The 18,203-nt window shown below is 44.3% G+C and overlaps 1 protein-coding gene across 20 annotated transcripts in view; it reads right to left on the reverse strand.

Annotated features, from left to right (window-relative positions):
• The window catches only part of RBM47 (RNA binding motif protein 47), a 261,367-nt gene that overhangs the window by 115,933 nt on the left and 127,231 nt on the right, over positions 1-18,203 (reverse strand). For all 20 annotated transcript variants that reach the window (XM_063619828.1, XM_063619823.1, XM_063619835.1 and 17 more), the window contains one exon: positions 7,750-7,834. The gene's annotated coding sequence lies outside the window, so the exon portion shown is untranslated. The remainder of the gene's footprint in view (positions 1-7,749; positions 7,835-18,203) is intronic.

The following is an 18,203-nucleotide window of genomic DNA, read 5'->3' on the forward strand; positions in this document are numbered from 1 at the left end:
AGTGCAGTGGCATAATCATGCAGGCTCACTGCAGCCTTGACCTCACAGGCTCAAGCAATCCTCCCACCTCAGCCTCACAAGTAGCTGGGGCTACAGGGATGCACCACCATGCCCAGCTACTTTTTTTTTTTAAGACAGCATCTCTCTCTGTCTCCAAGACTGGAGTGTGGTGCCTCCATCTCAGCTCACTGCAGCCTCGACTGAGCCTCAGGGTCAGGAGAGCCTCCTGAATAGCTGGGGCTACAGGTGCAAGCCACCACACCTGGCTAATTTTTGTAGAGATAGGGTTTCACCATTGACCAGGCTGGTCTTGAACTCCTGGGTTCAAGCAATCTGCCTGCCGCAGCGTCCCAAAGTGCTGGGATTCCAGGCGTGAGCCACCATACCTGGCCTAATTTTTAAATTTTTTGTAGAGACACGAGCTCACTGTGTTGCCCAGGCTGATGAACTGATTTTAAAAGGGCAAATCATTAAGTTTGGAATTAGCCTTAAACTCACTGCTCTTACATTCTACCAAAAACCATTTTTCCAAATATCTGTTTGGGTCCAGAAAGCAGATCTCAGCACCATCTTAGCTTTTACAGGAAGGCTTTGTGATGAAGTCACTGGTTGTCTGTATTCACAATGGGCTAAATGTAAATTCGGCCCAATTACTCTGACAAGTCTTTTTTTTTTCTTCTTCTTCTTTTTTTTTTTAGATGGGGTGTCACTGTTTTGCCCAGACTGGAGGGCAGTGGTACAATCATAAATCATAGCTCACTGCAGGCTCGAACTCCTGGACTCAAGTGGTCCTCATGCCTCAGCCCCCCAAGTAGCTAGGACTACAGGCGTGTGCCACCATGCCCAGCTACATCAAGTCTTGGAAAGTTCTTCAGTCTGCATCATAGTGGTAATTATACATTTATGCTTATAAACAGCAAAGGACTTCAGGGTTACTTTTGCATAAGTTTTCAATACCAGCAGGCTCCATACCTAAATTAACACTGACGTCGAATTTGATCAGAGATCAGGTAGAAGGAAAGAAAAGGGAGAGGTCCAGACAAGAGGGTAGTGAATATACTCCTTGGCAAATCTGGATACGGATGAGAAAACGGATCCAGTAACTTCTACTGCATTTTCAAATATACCATTACATATGTGAGGTAGGATGCCCCTTGATCTAATTCACTCTTGTTTTATTGGTATTGTTTCTTTTTTCTTTTTTTTTTTTTTTTTGAGACGAGAGTCTTGCTTTGTCGCCAGGCTGGAGTGCAGTGGCACGATCTCAGCTCACTGCAACTTCTGCCTCCCGGGTTCAACCGATTCTCCTGTCCCAGCCTCCCAAGTAGCTGGGACTAGGGGCGCATGCCACCACAGCCAGATAATTTTTGTATTTTTAGTAGAAACAGGGTTTCACTATGTTGGCCAGGATGGTCTTGATCTTTTGACCTTGTGATCTGCCTGCCTTGGTCTCTCAAAGTGCTGGGATTACAGGTGTAAGCCATGGCGCCCGGCCTTTTTTTGTTTTTTGTTTGTTTGTCTGTTTGTTTGTTTGAGACGGAGTCTTGCTCTGTTTTCCAGGCTGGAGTGCAGTGGCACAATCTTGGTTCACTGCAGCCTCCGCCTCCTGGGTTCAAGTGATTCTCCTGCCTCAGCCCAGGTAGCTGAGATTACAGATGTGCACCACAACACCCAGCTAATTTTTTTGTATTTTTTTTTTTGTCTTTTTTTTTTTTTTTTTTTTTCTTTTTCGGGAGAACAGGGTCTCGCTATATTGCCCAGGCAGGTCTCGAACTCCTGGGCTCAAGCTATCCTCCCGCCTCTTGCCTCCCTGAGAGCTGGGATTATAGGCGTGAGCCACTGTGCCCGGCCATTTTTTTGTATTTTTAATAGAGACAGGGTTTCACCATGTTGACCAGTCAGTTTCGAACTCCCGACCTCAAAAGATCTGCCTGCCTTGGCCTCCCAAAGTGCTGAGATTACAGATGTGAGCCACCGTGCCCAGCCATGTTTCTTATTAACTAAATGTTTAAATGCTCATTCTTAAACTCTGCTGGGGCCGGGATAGTGTCTGATTTATCCTTGTATCCCTCACACACTTGTTCCAGTATTTTTATATGATGGTCCTATGTAGATTTAATTTAAATCAAATTAAATTATAGGCCACTTTCCCCTTCTTTGTAGTAAAAAGCTACGTTGTACAAAAAGTACCAAGTAATGTGTAATGGAAAAAAAAAATCTCTTCCATTTTCAAGTGAAGAAGCAGAAAACTCGTTTTTAGAAGCTGCCTCTTGGGATTGCCTTGAGCAGCCTGGGGTCATTTTGTGACAGTTCCCTACCAGTGGTTGGCCAAGGAAAAGTCAATGTGTTTTAGCTCAGTTGTTTGACCTTTGGGTGTATTTGCTCTTTAGTAAGCATCCCTCATATGGACCACATGAGTTTTACCTGAAGTCTTAATTGGGTTAGAGTCTGCCTTTTTGAAACAAAATGATGAGGAGGCCATTTTCCAAAAGGTACATCTTTTAAGCCAGGCATGATGACTCGCGCCTGTAATCCCAGCACTTTGGGAGGCCGAGGCAGGTGGATCACCTGAGGTCAGGAGATCGAGACCAGCCTGGCCAAAATGGTGAAACACATCTCTACTAAAAATACAAAAATTAGCCAGGCATGGTGGCGGGTGCCTATAATCCCAGCTACTCGGGAGGCTGAGGCAGGAGAATCACTTGAACCTGAGAGGCAGAGGTTGCAGTCAACCGAGATTGTGCCACTGCACTCCAGCCTGGGTGACAGAGCAAGACTCTGTCTCAAAAAAGGAAAAAAAAAAAAAAAGATATAGCTTCTAGTAATTATTAGGTTATTAGGATAGGGATTTTAGGAAAATCTATTTCTAAGAGATCTATGATTTCACTAAATGAGCTACAATTCCAAAATATGAAGAGCCATTTACCAAAGAAACAATGTCTTCAGCAGGCCATGTTTTCCTCCTTTTCAAATGCAACTTGCATTTTCAACTTGTGAGTTAAATAATATCTACCTCTTAATTTATTAACTTACTTGGAATGAAAATCTAGGCTATGATTAGTAGGAAAGGGTAAGGACTCCAAATGTTTTACTATTTTTATTTTACTTAAAGTCCCCATCAGGAGCCCTGTGGTATTTCTTCCCCTAATCTTTCCTACAGATCGCCACCATCTAACTTCAGGTGCCACGTTGATCAAGGAAAATATGCTTGCTGTGGCTTGAGAAAAATCAAGGCCCCAATCTAAACACTTTACATGGTATGTCTCAAAACATCACTACGTACCTCCTGAATATGTACAATTATTATCTGTCAATGAAATAAAATAAAATTTAAAAAAGAAATTAACCAAAAGAGAATATAAGAAGGATGTGAAAATTCTTTGTTAAAAATACACAGGCTGGGCATGGTGGCGCATGCCTGTAATCCCAGCACTTTGGGAGGCCAAGGTGGGAGGATCACCTGACGTCAGGAATTCAAGACCAGCCTGACCAACATGGAGAAACCCCGTCTCTACTAAAAATACAAAATTAGCCAGGCATGGTGGCGCATGCCTGTAATCCCAGCTACTCAAGAGGCTGAGGTAGGAGAATTGCTTGAAGCCGGGAGGCGGAGGTTGCAGTGAGCCAAGATCGTGCCATTGCACTCCAGCCTAGGAAACAGGAGTGAAACTGTCTCAAAAAAAAATAATAATAATAATAATTATAAATGGGGAACAATGGGGAAAAAACCTCTACTATTTTTTTTCCTTATAGAACTATATAGGTTTTTTTCTCCTTCAGTTGGGTTTTTTAATTTATATATTTTATTTATGTATTTATTTGGTTTTTTTAATCAGCTAACTTTAAGATTCATTCTTTATGTTTTGCCAGGAATTTTTCCATACAACCTAAATGTCAAGCTTATTGATATAAATCATATATAATATCTTCATTCTATTCTTTGTATTGTGAAATAAGATCTATATAAGGTTGTAAAACAAATAAACATCTCAAAGAAAGTCAGGTAATGACCTGGACTGTTTTTGAATCAAGCCAGGCACAGTGGGTCACACTTGCAATCCCAGCACTATGGGAGGCTAAGACAGGCGGATCGCTTGAGCCCAGGAATTCAAGACCAGCCTGGGAAACATAGTGAGACTTCATCTCTATAAAAAATTAAAAATTAGCTGGGCCCAGCTACTCATGAGGCTGAGGAGGGAGAATTGCTTGAGCCCAGGAGTTCGAGGCTGCAGTGAGCCCTGATTGCACCACTGCATTCCAGCCTAGGTGACAGAGAAAGATTCTCTCAAAAAAAAAAAAAATTGCATCAAATTTACTCATAACTGAGAAACCAGCAAGCTTGAGAAGGCCAATTCCATGGAATTAGGGTTCCTTGTGTGTATACATGAACATGTATAAATTTCTGCATCCATCACTTCAGTAACTGGCGAAAGGGCCCCAGCTCAGCAGTACTCTTGATAGAAAATGTCAACATAGGCTGGGTGCAGTGGCTCACGCCTGTAATCCCAGCACTTTGGGAGGCCGAGGTGGGTGGATTCCCTGAGGTCAGGAGTTCAAGACCAGCCTGGCCAACATGGTGAAAACCCCATCTCTACTAAAAATACAAAAAATTAGCCGGTGTGGTGGCACATGCCTATAATCCCAGCTACTCGGGAGGCTGAGGCACGAGAATTGCTTGAACCTGGGAGGTGGAGGTTGCAATGAGCCGAGATGGCACCACTGCACTCCAACTGGGCAACAAGAGCAAAACTCTGTCTCAAAAAAAAAAAAAAAAAAGAAAAGAAAAAGAAAATGTCAACAAAGAGCACTAAGGTTTGAAACCTGAGAATCTCACACTGTTCAAAGCACAAGTAGAGTCAAGTAGCTGATTCAAGTAGCTGCCTCTGTTCATTCTATTTAAAGCACTTTTTTTTTTTTTTTTTTTTTTTTTTTTGAGACGGAGTCTCGCTCTGTCGCCCAGGCTGGAGTGCAGTGGCGCAATCTCGGCTCACTGCAAGCTCCACCTCCCGGGTTCACGCCATTCTCCTGCCTCAGCCTCTCCGAGTAGCTGGGACTACAGGCGCCCGCCACCACGCCCGGCTAATTTTTTGTATTTTTAGTAGAGACGGGGTTTCACCGTGGTCTCGATCTCCTGACCTCGTGATCCGCCCGCCTCGGCCTCCCAAAGTGCTGGGATTACAAGCGTGAGCCACCGCGCCCGGCTAAAGCACTATTTTTTAAATCCTGCCTTTGGTGGGAGAATCGTACACATACATTGACTATGTTGATGATCACCTTTCCCGGATGCCATCAAGGATGCAGAGACGAAGAAATTGGACACATTGTCTGTGAAAACTACCTCTTACTAGAAGCTGATTACCTTCCTGGGGGAGGTAGGTGAGGTAAATTAAGAACATAGATTTGGGGAGAATTCAAAGGATTAGCAGGGGAGCAAGACTTGGGCTCTAACTCTAGGGAATAACGTTGACACACAAGGTAAGATTTCTGTCTGAACCACAAAAACAAAAAAATCCGATCATGAGTCTGAAATCAATCACTTTAAGAGGTTTTAAAGATTCTTCCAGAAATTTGACTAAGTTTTCATTTTATAAGAGACACCTGTTCACCTGAAGCCACTCTCCCTCTCCTTTTCCCTTCCCCCCATAGCTCATGCTATTCCTTGACCCCAACACTCTCTCCACACTAGGACCCTGCACAGGCTGTTTAATGTAGCCACTGCCGCCTGTCTCCAATCCCCCTCTGCCTATCCTCCAGGTCTCAGTTAGAATGCCACTCAAACTCCAAGCAACCTTCCCAATAGTCACCCTCCTGACTCAGATTCTGTTAGGTCCTCTTGTTTTTATTTATTTATTTTTGAGATAGGGTCTTGCTCTATTGCCCTGGCTAGACTGCAGTGACGCAATCTTGGCTGACTGTAGCCTCAACCTCCCAGGCCTAAGTAATTCTCTCACTGCAGCCTCCCAAGTAGCTGGGACTATGGGTGCGTGCCAGCACACGCAGCTAATTTTTTTATTTTCCAGTAGAGAATGGGATGACAATTTTTAAATGTTTTGTAAAGACAGGTCTCATTATGTTGCCCAGGTTGGTCTTGAACTCCTGAGCTCAAGTGATCCTCTCACCCTGGCCTCCCTATGTGCAGGGATTGCAGGTGTGAGTGGCTAGCTTAGGTTTTCTTGTTTTAAACTCTTAACTCCTTACAGTTCTTCATCAGCCCACTCATTACTCTGTTAATGTATTATTTAATATCTTCTGTGACTACTAAAGTAGCCCTGTGGGGACAGCAATCCTTTCTGTCCTAATTACTTCTTAATTATGCTGCATCTAGCACAGAGCCTAGCACAGAGCCTGGCACATAGCAGGTGCTCAAAAAATGTTTGTTAATGAATTTACTTGTATCCCTACAGATCATGTACTATCACCTATAGGGTCTCATAACATGGAGGTTTTGCAAATGTTAAAGTCTGTCTCAGTCAGGCAAATGTGGCTTAGGGAATCATGCCCATTCTGTGGCATTAACTCTCAAGATGCTATTTTTCTGCACATTTAACATGAACATGGATTTGGACTCTGCTTTCATGGATAAATGAACGAGTCATTCTGGGACATAGCATGGGGCGTTTTCATTGCAAACTCCTACCCACTGATTGCAGGAGGGGAACCCTGGATGAGTGTCTGATTCTGGGATCTTATGTCTGGAAGCCTGCTTCATCATCTCACATGGGCTGTTCTGAGTGCCAGCGCCCACTATTTACAAGGCCCTTGGGGTGCTCATCTCAAGACCATCATATGAAGTCACCAAAAAAAAAAAAAAAAGTTTTTCTTTCAGTATTAGAAAACTAAATTCTGGCTGGGTGCGGTGGCTCATGCCTGTAATCCCAGCACTTTGGGAGGCTGAGGTGGGCAGATCACTTGAGGTCAGGAGTTTGAGACCAGCCTGGCCAACACGGTGAAACCCCATCTCGACTAAAAATACAATAATTAGCCAGGTGTGGTGGTGCGTGCCTGTAGTCAGTCCCAGCTACTCGGGAGGCTGAGGCAGGAAAATCACATAAACCCAGGAGGCAGAGGTTGCAGTGAGCCGAGGTCATGCCACTGCACTCCAGCCTGGGTGATAATGTGACTTCGTTTCAAAAACAAAAACAAAAAAAGAAACCTAAATTCTTTCTTTGGTAAGCACAGACTTCTCACTAATCAGCTACTCATCAGACCATGCATTTCTTACCCTTAAAAATTCAACCCTCTGAACAGAAAAAAAAAACCATTTGTATTGTGTGAAAAATAGAAGGTAGGGAATACTTAATGCTGGTCATTTGGGGATTCTCAGAGAAATGCTGTATTTCACCAGACCTGTTTGCATAAGGTGTGCCGAATTTCAGACATGTTAAATTGTATGTGTGAAGGGCAGGGGGATGCATTCTAGTTGATGATATGCAGTAACGCTACAGGAAGAACCCACCGCCAGACATTTTCATGAAATCAGTATTAAAAGAGTTTCATTGAAATCATTCAAATACACCTCTGTCATTCCTTTTGGCTGTGGGAGTCCTCTGAGGACATTTGTGCTTATAAACATACAGGGCACTCTGGCCTAGTGAATTAAACAAACACGACAACAATACGTTCGTAAAATGAAAAACAAAGGGGGGGTGGCAAGGATTAGCATTTTGATGTCGCTATGTGATGTTCACCCACTTTTCTCCCCCCGGGGTTATGTGCATTTGAGTCATGGTAAAGATGATGCCAACTTACCAAACCTCCTCAGTGAGCCAAGGATCGCTGATCTCTTCTGGGTGACCTGACGCAGAGTCTCCTTCCAAGGCCTCCGTTACCTGAGCTGTGAAATGAAAAAGATAACACTACTGACCCAAAGACCGGTATTGAGAAGTCCAAAGTTAGTGATCACTAAGTGGAACTGGGAGAGGGGGTGAGAAGACGGAACATGGTGTTTTGCTATTATCACAGGCCGTTGTGTGTGCCTGGAACTTCAAGGGAAGCTACATAACCAGGCAATATAGGAAATCTCCACTGGTCACATCATTTTGCCAGTTCTGCAAGACTATTCCATTTCATATTAATTAAAGGACACTCAAGGAAAGAAAATCTTACTATGACAAAGAGAGAAAGGAGAACTGCATGCCTGTAATCCCAGCACTTTGGGAGGCCAAGGCAGGAGGATCACTTTAAGCCCAGGAGTTTGAGACCAACCTGGGCAATACAGTGAGATCTTATCTCTACAAAAAAATTTAAAATTAGCTGGGTGCCCATGGTCCCAGCTTGTTGGAGGAGCTGAGGCGAGAAGATCACTTGAGCCTAGGAGTTCTGAGGCTGCAGTGAGCTATGATCATGCTACTGCACCCCAGCCTGGGAAACAGAGTGAGATCCCGTCTTGTTTTTTGTTTTGTTTTGTTTTTTTGAGACAGAGTCTCGCTCTGTCACCCAGGCTGGAGTGCAGTGGCGTGATCTCAGCTCACTGCAATCTCCGTCTCCCAGGTTCAAGCGATTCTCCTACCTCAGCCTCCCAAGTAGCTGGGATTACAGGCATGCCCCACCATGCCCAGCCAATGTTTTGTATTTTTAGTAGAGACAGAGTTTCACCATGTTGGTCAGGCTGGTCCCGAACTCCTGACCTCATGATCCACTCACCTCGACCTCCCAAAGTGCTGGGATTACAGACGTGAGCCACTGCACCCAGCCTGAGATCCTGTCTTTAAAGGAGAGAAAGAGAGGCCAGGCGTGGTGGCTCATGCCTGTAATCCCAGCACTTTGGGAGGCCGAGGCAGGTGGATCACCTGAGGTCAGCAGTACAAGACCAGCCTGACCAGTATGGTGAAACCCCATCTCTACTAAAAATACAAAAATTAACCAGGCGTGGTGGCAGGCACCTGTAGTCCCAGCTACTCAGGAGGCTGAGACAGGAGAATTGCTTGAACTCGGGAGGCAGAGGTTGCAGTGAGCCAAGATCACACCACTGCTCTCCAGCCTGGGCAACAAGAGCAAGGCTCCTTCTCAAAAAAAACGAATAAATAAATAAATAAATAAAAGAGAAAGAGAAAGAGAGAGAGAAGAGGAAATGTATAAAGGGTGGACTAACAGGGAGGGGAAGCTCACAGGTTTGACCAGGTGCTCGAAATTCCACTCTACTGCTTGCTAGCTGGTTGATCTTGGGCATTTTACTCAACTTCTCTGAACCTCTGAGTTTTTCTCATCTAATATGGGCCTAATAGTACCTATTTGTTGGAGACATTGTGACAACAGATATGAAGCCTTTGGCGCCTGGCACAAAGAGAAAATGTTCAATGAAGGGCGGCTATGATTATTAAGTTCATTTAAAATTATTTCTGCAGAGGCACATTAAATTGTGGTCTTTTATGGTTAATTGCCAAACACTCAAAATCATTTAAATCACTGTGAGTTGTGTTGGTTTTAAATGTTCCTTCACCTTGGAAGCCCTCTACAGCTGGCTTTTCTGCCTATACACAAATAATATTCTCTAACAATTCAGTTTCATATTTTTATGTAAATACTTTTTTTTTTTTTTTAAGATGGAGTTTCCCTCTTGTCGCCCAGGCTGGAGTGCAGTGGCGTGATCTCAGCTCACTGCAACCTCTGCCCCCCGGGTTCAAGCGATTCTCCCACCTCAGCCTCCCAAGCAGCTGGGATTACAGGCACGCACCACCACTCCGGGTTAATTTTGTATTTGTAGTAGAGACGGGGTTTCACCACGTTGGTCAGGCTGGTCTTGAACTCCTGACCTCATGTGATGCACCCGCCTCAGCCTCCTAAAGTGCTGGGATTACAGGTGTGAGCCACTGTGCCCGGCAAGTAAATACTTTTGATGAGCTAGGTTCAGTGTAGAAGATTTTATTATACTACTGTTCCACCAAGAATAAATAAAGCTGTGACAAATGTCTCATTCCTGAGATCCCCTCCAAGAAAGACTACAAGACTACAACGTACCTCTTGGATAAGAAAATACTGGGCTATGCTAACTCCTGCAGTCCAGCTCAGTAATCATTTGTTCCAAAGTTCTTCCCAACGCAATGGCCAAATTAACTAAGGTTGAGCTTCTGATTAACATATAGTGCTGGAAGGAACTTTGACCCACAGAAACCTGGCATTTGAGTCCAACCTGTGTCACGAGTGCCTGTTTCAAGGGTAATAAAGGACCTAGCTGTTTGCTTACAGCAAATGGAGGTGGTGCCATGTCATTATACAGCTTTTACCTCTCCTGTCCACCTAACCCTTGGCAAAGAAAGTTTGCAGCCCACACATCAGTTTTTGGAGTGATAGAATGAAAAAGGGTATGGATTTCCAAAAGGAAAAGCACCTAAGTTCTACCTGGCATTCTGACTAAATGTTAGCTGCTTAAGAAACACGAATATGGTACCAAGATCAAAGTGATCAGAGTGGAGATCAGGTGTTTGAGCAGGTGCATGTTATAACCATCCAGATTGTGCCTCAGTGAACGAACTGCTCTCTCTGCTAGCTCCTGGGTTCCCTTTTAGTGACATGTTATAAAACAGGAATCAGATGTAAGGAACACACCACAGTACTTGAGAGTTCATGTCCCTTCCTGTTCTAGGATATACAGTGCCCCTCCCTGCCCTGACAAATTCGTAAATTCGAGGTCTAACCCCTAGTATCTCACAATGTGACTATATTTGGAGACAGGGTCTTTAAATGGGTAATTAAGATTAAATGAGGTCATGGGGATGGGCCCTAATGCAATATAACCAGTGTCTTTATAAGAAGAGGAAATTCAGACACAGACAACACAGACTGAAGGATGACTGTGAGAGGGCACAGTGAGAGGGCAGCCATCTGCAAGCCAGGCAGAAAAGTCTCCAGGTAAACCAACCCTGCTGTCACCTTGATCTTGGACTTCCAGCCTCCACAACCATGAGAAAATAAATGTCTGCTGTTAAAGCCACTTGGCCCATGGTATTTTGTTATGGCAGCCTAAACAAATAAATACACTGCCCCTCCCCACATCCCCCAACCTCATCTCCCAGGACCAGATGAGTTGCAGATGAGTAAAGAGGTCAAGGGCATGATAATCAGAGTGGATTAACTGTGCAATTAACCAGTGGTAAACAGGAGAGCATATGCTCTATCCACAGGTATCAAATTCAAAAAACTTAAAATACTATGGGGCCATACAAAAGACGGCCATGGCTTGATGATGCCCTTCAGGTTGCAATTCCTGAGCTAAACCATTACAGTATGATATTTAAAAACACCCACTATTAATGATTTCGACAAATATGAAATGAATACCTCCTACAGGCCAGGCCCTATGCCAGGCAATGGCAATAGCAGTGGTGAATATGAATATGTTCTATGCCTTTGTGGTATTACAGTCTGGATAGTGAGTCCAGGTGCTGAGCTGGACTAGAAATGTCAAGCTGAGAAGACAAAGTCATTGCCCTCCAGGAGAGTACAGATTAGTGGAGCACAGAGTTGGGATGAGACCATTATAAAACAACGTGACACCAGCTCTAATCCACAAGGGGCCCTGGAAGCTGGGAAGAAGATGATCCCATGTCTGTGTCAATCAGGGAAGATGTGAGCCAAGTCCTGAAGGATGAATAACAGTTTACCCCGCAGACACGTCTGAAAGACAAGAGGGCATTTTCCAGACAGAACAGTCAGTTCCTGGTGCAGGGACATAAGAGCGTACAGGATCTCTGGAGAAGGACAATGAGCTGAGCGCAGCCAGGGTGAAGATGGGCAGGCGAGAGCAACAGGACGTGCCGCTGCCAAGGCAAGGAACCAGGAGCCCATATTTGATTGCCGAGGGAGCCATCAGAGAATTTTAATCAGGAAGGTGACATCACCAGAACTGCATGTTAGAAGGATCACTCTGATCACAATGCAGAGGAGGGCTAAAGGCAGGGCGACCTGTCAGGAGACAATGAAGGCAGGAAACAGGGAAACAGACATAGCGATGCTTGCCGGTCAAGGTCAGTCATCATAGCGTTCAGCTGCAGCCACGGGTGACACTGCCCAAGGGCATTATGTAGGGAAAGAGAAGCCCTGGCTTTTAAATCTGAGTACATATTACTTATTTTTTTTTTGAGACAAAATTTTGCTCTTGTCACCCAGGCTGTACTGCAATGGCGCTATCTCGGCTCACTGCAACCTCTGCCTCCTGGATTCAAGGGATTCTCCTGCCTCAGCCTCCCGAGTAGCTGGGATTACAGGCACATGCCACCATGCCGGCTAATTATTGTATTTTTAGCCGAGACAGGGTTTCACTATGTGGGCCATACTGGTCTTAAACTCCTGAGCTCAAGTGATCTGCCCAACTTGGCCTCCCAAAGTGCTGGGATTACAGGCATAAGCCACTGTGCCCGGCCTGGGTACATATCATTATGATCAATGAGAAAATGAGTTTCTTAAGAAACTTTTAATTTCACTTATCCTCATCAGGAAACTAACCTTACTCATTCTTTTTTATCAATCAAAAGCCACACATGACTGTACCTCACTTTCTTTTTTTTTGGGACGGAGCCTTCCTCTGTCGCCCAGACTAGAGTGCAGTGGCATAATCTGCAACTTCCGCCCCCTGGGTTCAAGCGATTCTCCTGCCTCAGCCTCCCAAATAGCTGGAACTACAGGCACGTGCCACCATGTCCAGCTAATTTTTGTATTGTTAGTAGAGACAGGGTTTCACCATGTTAGCCAGGCTGGTCTCAAACTTCTGACCTCAAGTGATCCATCTGCCTCTGCCTCCCAAAGTGCTGGGATTATAGGCGTGAGCCACCACGCCCAGCCAGTACCTCAGTCTCCCTCTTATTTTCCTCAGTCTGTAAGTAAGGATAATAATAGCACTTCCCTTAGAGGGAGGATTCCTTAAGTTAAATAATACAAGTATGTAGGTGCAATAAATGTTTTTTTTGTTTGTTTGTTTGTTTGTTTTTTTGAGATGAAGTCTCGCTCTGTGGCCCAGGCTGGAGTACAGTGGCATGATCTCGGCTCACTGCAACCTACGCCTCCCGGGTTCAAGCAATTCTCCTGCCTCAGCCTCCCAAGTAGCTGGGATTACAGGTGTGCGGCACCATGCCCAGCTAATTTTTTTTTTGAGACGGAGTCTCACTCTGTCACCCAGGCTAGAGTGCAGTGGTGCAATCCCAGCTCACTGCAACCTCCGCCTCCCAGGTTCAAGCAATTCTCCTGCCTCAACCTCCCAAGCAGCTGGTATTACAGGTGTGTGCTACCATGTCTGGCTAATTTTTGTAGTTTTAGTAGAGACAGGGTTTCACCATGTTGGTCAAGCTGGTCTCGAACTCCTGAGCTCGTGATCCGCCTGCCTGGGCCTCCCAAAGTGCTGGGATTACAGGCGTGAGTCACCGCGCCCAGTAATAAATGTTAAATACAGCAGAAATAAATATTAAAGAACAAATGGGAAATTAATGATTGTTCAGTTAATGACAATTCTCCCTCTCCATGAATATTAGCCAGAGGATAACCACCACCACAGCCACAAAGGGTCAAACCCAATAGAGTTGTCTTGGAATGAAGCTGGGTTTGATTTCCTTGCATCTCTCCCAAATTCTCACATGGTCTCCTACACAAGACCATAAATTTTGTGCATAATCATTACTTTAAAGTAATAAAATGCTTTGTGTCAGGTAAAATGTTTTCAAGGATTAAAGATTAAAGGGGATGTGGGGCCTTTGAGGGGAGACTGACTGCAAAGGGGCATGAGAAAACTTGCCAGAGATGTTAGTTCCTACATCTTGATTGGGGTAGTGGTTTCACAGCTGGATACATGTGTTAAAAGTCACCACTGAAAATGTGTGAAGTTTATCATATGTAATTTTTTTTTGAGACAGAGTCTCACTCTGTTGCCCAGGCTAGAGTGTAGTGGTGTGATCTCAGCTCACTGCAACCTCCTCCTCCTGGGTTCAAGTGATTCTCCTGCCTCAGCCTCCAGAGTAGCTGGGACTACAGGTGCCCAGCACCATGCCCGGCTAATTTTTGTATTTTTAGTAGAGATGGAGTTTCACCATGTTGGCCAGGCTGGTCTCAAACTCCCGACCTCAAGTGATCTGCCCACCTCAGCTTCCCAGAGTACTGGGATTACAGGTGTGAGCCACCGTGCCTGGCCCTATCATATGTAAATTATACCTAAATAAAGATTGAAGGGACAGAAGATGGAGGAATAAGGGATTCAAGGGGAAATGGGTATTTATATTCCAGAGAAGCAAAAAATAGATACGCATGAAGAAACTCGTCTTAAAACTTTTAATTTCCAAAATCATTCTCTCTTTGAATAGATGAAACCATCAAGGAATGCAAAAAAAAAAAACCTTCCTTATGCAAGAAACATTTTGAAAAATTTAGACATCTTCCCCCTCATTATCCTGTAGCTAATGAACAGCACTTTTTTACCCCTAGGTTCACAGGACAAGCTGCCCTCTTGTGGTTCTGATATATTTCCTGAGCACAAAAGTGGGCTGTGTAGGTAGCAAGCCCAGCCTGCCCACAAATATTTGTCGAGGTAACTGAGAGTGAATGTTCTGACCTGCTTCTACACGAGAGGTATACAAATCACGATGGGCTTGGGTCAGAGTTATTAAAAGAATGAAGAAAATATGGTGGCCACAAAATACATATGGTTCAAGGCTGGCAAATTCAAAAGACAATTTAATCTCTATTTACATTGCTGCTTAATTTTAAGGCACTTTAGTACATACTTTCACTTTTGCAACATGGAATCAGCATATCAGAAGCAAGCACGTCTCAAACAAGGTCAGGGCAAAGAAAGCAGAACCGCAAGCTCCGATTCTACCATCTGTGAATATATTCAATATTCCCAAGACATCTTTGTACAAAGAAGGAAAACAACAAAACAAGGCAAACAAATAGTACCTAATAAAAACAATCCTGCATTTTATTAACATTGGCAAGCAGAATCCAGGTCTCTAATAAAATAACAAGCACTTTTAAAAAAGAAAGGAAAGGAGGGAAGAAGGAAGTACACAAGGAAGAGGGAGGGAGGGAGAATCAAATAGCGTACTTTTTTTTTTTTTTTAATTTTTTTTGAGACAGAGTCTCGCTCTGTTGCCCGGGCTGGAGTGCAGTGGTGGGATCTCGGCTCCCTGCAGCTTCCGCCTCCTGGGTTCAAGCAATTCTCCTGCCTCAGCCTCCCGAGTACCTGGGATTACAGGAGCGTGCCACCACATCCAGCTAACTTTTGTATTTTTAGTAGAGACAGGGTTTCACTATGTTGGCCAGGCTAGTCTCGAACTGCTGACCTCAAGTGATTCACCTGCCTTGGCCTCCCAAAGTGCTGGGAATTACAGGTGTGAGTCACTGCATAGCCACAGCATAATTTTCAAAAGTTACACTAAAAGAAGATAAAAGATGACACAGGCATTGACTCGAAAACTGGAAACGTTTTCTCTTCTAGAGAGCAATCCATCTTTATACAAGATCTTTTTTAAAAGAAAAATATAGAGGCCCTAAGACTTTTTTAAAGATAAGGATTTAGGGGCTAGGCGCAGTGGCTCACACCTGTAATCCCAGCACTTTGGGAGGCTGAGGCAGGTGGATCACGAGGTCAGGAGATGGAGACCATCCTGGCTAACATGGTGAAACCCTGTTTCTACTAAAAATACAAAAAATTAACAGGGCATGGTGGCGGGCACCTGTAGTCCCAGCTACTCGGGAGGCTGAGGCAGGAGAATTGCTTGAACCCGGGAGATGGAGGTTGCAGTGAGCTGAGATCATGCCACTGCACTCCAGCCTGGGCGACAGAGCAAGACTGTCTCAAATAAATAAATAAATAAATAAATAAATAATAAAAAATAAAAGATAAAGGATATAAATAAAAATAGGTTCTGTATTTCAACTATTGACATGTTAAAAATTCATCTAGTCCAGATCCTGCAGTAGCAGGTGGGCTAAATTAATTTGAACAGGGGTAGACTCATTTCTGTATATGGCTGCCGAATCCATATTCTGATAGATCAATCTTTCTTTTTAAACACGGTCACATCACTTCCCTTCTCAAAACCCTCCAATGGCGTGTCCTCACACTTGGAATAAAATCCAGAGTCCTTCCCCAGGTTCCCTCTAGGAGCCTGCATAACGTGGGCGTGGCTGTGCTCCATTCCCTGCTGTTCATTCTCCATCAACCTCACAGTGGTGGCTATGCCACTGGCCTTCTGGCCGTTTCTTCAACAAACCAGCTCATCCTCTCCTCCTGCCTTGGCACTCACTGTCGCCCCCACCTGGAATTTCCTTTCCTAGCCTTTACACCACCCCCCATCCTAGCTCTCTCCCTGACTGAATTCAGGTCTTTGCTCAAATGCCACCTCCTCCAAGAAGTCTTCTCTGACAACAACTTTTTTCTTCTTTTTTTTTTTTTTTTGAGACGGAGTCTCACTCTGTCACCCAGACTGGAGTGCAGTGGCGCGATCTTGGCTCACTACAACCTCCGCCTCCCAGGTTCAAGTGATTCTCCTGCCTCAGCCTCCCGAGTAGCCGGGACTACAGGCACGCGCCACCACGCCCCACCTCTGATCGCTTTTTTTTTTTAAATATGGAATACTTCGTGAATTGATTATTCTTTTAAGACAGTTCTCCAATCACCAACTGTATATTCTTTCTTCCTCTTCCCTATCTTTATTTCTCTTCTTAGCTCATATTATTATCTGAAATTGCATTATGTATTTTTTATTTTATTTTATTTTTTTTTTGAGACAGTCTCACTCTGTCACCCAGGCTGGAGTGCAGTGGTGTAGTCTCTGCACACTCCAACCTCAGCCTCCCAGGTTCAAGCAATTCTCCTGCCTCAGCCTCCCAAGTAGCTGGGATTACAGGCTTATGCCACTATGCGCGGCTATTTTTTGTATGTTTAGTAAAGATGGCATTTCACCATGTTGGCCAGGCAGGTCTTGAACTCCTGACCTCAGGTGATCTGCCCACTTTGGCCTCACAAAGTGCTGGGATTACAGGTGTGAGCCACTGCACCCGGCCAATTATGTATTCATTTTTATCACTTTTCACTATCTATCTGCCCCACTAAAATGTGAGCTCCATGATAAGGGACTTTTCTTCACCAAGGCACTCCCAGCTCCTAACGCAGGGTCTAGCATTAGTCAATAGTCAATATTTGAGAAATAAAATATCCCCTGGTTGGAGAGATAATAAGCCCTTAATCAAATCTGTTCCAACACTATTACTATCAACAAGCTAAAAAGCCTATGTCCTTTACTTGAATTCAGAGTGCTGAACAGTGGTTGGCCAGCAACCTCTGCTAAGTTCTTTGCGATCAGAGACATTTGAAGGTAAAATAGGGCCTCAGTTGTAAGATGAGCCAGCCAGCCCTTTTGTCCTGAAACCGAGTACACAAGTGCAGAGAGGTTACCTGGTTTCTCCAAGATCACATAGAAATGGTGAACATCAGGAGACGTGGGACCACTTAAAGGATGCACAGTCCCGTATTCATCTCTGCAACCCCAGGACCCAGCACGGTGCCTAGTGCAAAGAATGCACTCAGTGGAATTGCACCCAGGGAACTAATGCTCTCTAAGGGCTCATTCAACTGAACTGTACTTCCTCTCATTACTGTCCCAACGATAACTTCCTATCCGAGAACCATTTCCAGTCACTTGAGTCATGCGTCATTTACTTCCTGTCCTCTGTCCATTTAAAGTGCAGTTTGACAACATACCAGGCACAATAGTAACATCTGGGGGCTGCTTTGCTTCTAACATAAGTCAAATAGCCCAGCATGGAAAATACCTAGGAAAAAAGTGGGATATGCAAAGCAAACTTCAAAAAAAAAAAAAAAAGACAAAAGCTGGTGGGCTGGCCACAGTGTCACAAATGAAGTCTCCTGTGGCTTCATCATAAGAAGTAAGTTTACTTTATGAAAGCTCACACTTGCATGGTGCCTTCTGTTCTCAGCACTTTATATATATGAGCTCATTGAATTCTTTCCAAGATGTACATCTCGCCTGTAAGAGGCACTATAACTCTGAAAAACCAAGTAATTTTTAGAAATAATTCAGCATTCTTTCTGATTGCTCTAGAGGAAGAAAAAAATTTTAAAGAAATAATTTAGCAGCAAAATCCGACTCTCTAGTTCATTCCTCCCTTCCCCCAATCTCTATCTCCTTTCTTTCCCTCCCTCCCTCCCTTTCTTCCTTTTTTTTTTTAAAGAATCTCCCAGGCTTAAGTGCAGTGGC

Source organism: Symphalangus syndactylus, chromosome 16 (assembly GCF_028878055.3).
Source record: "Symphalangus syndactylus isolate Jambi chromosome 16, NHGRI_mSymSyn1-v2.1_pri, whole genome shotgun sequence".
NCBI classification, from domain to species: Eukaryota; Metazoa; Chordata; class Mammalia; order Primates; family Hylobatidae; genus Symphalangus; species Symphalangus syndactylus.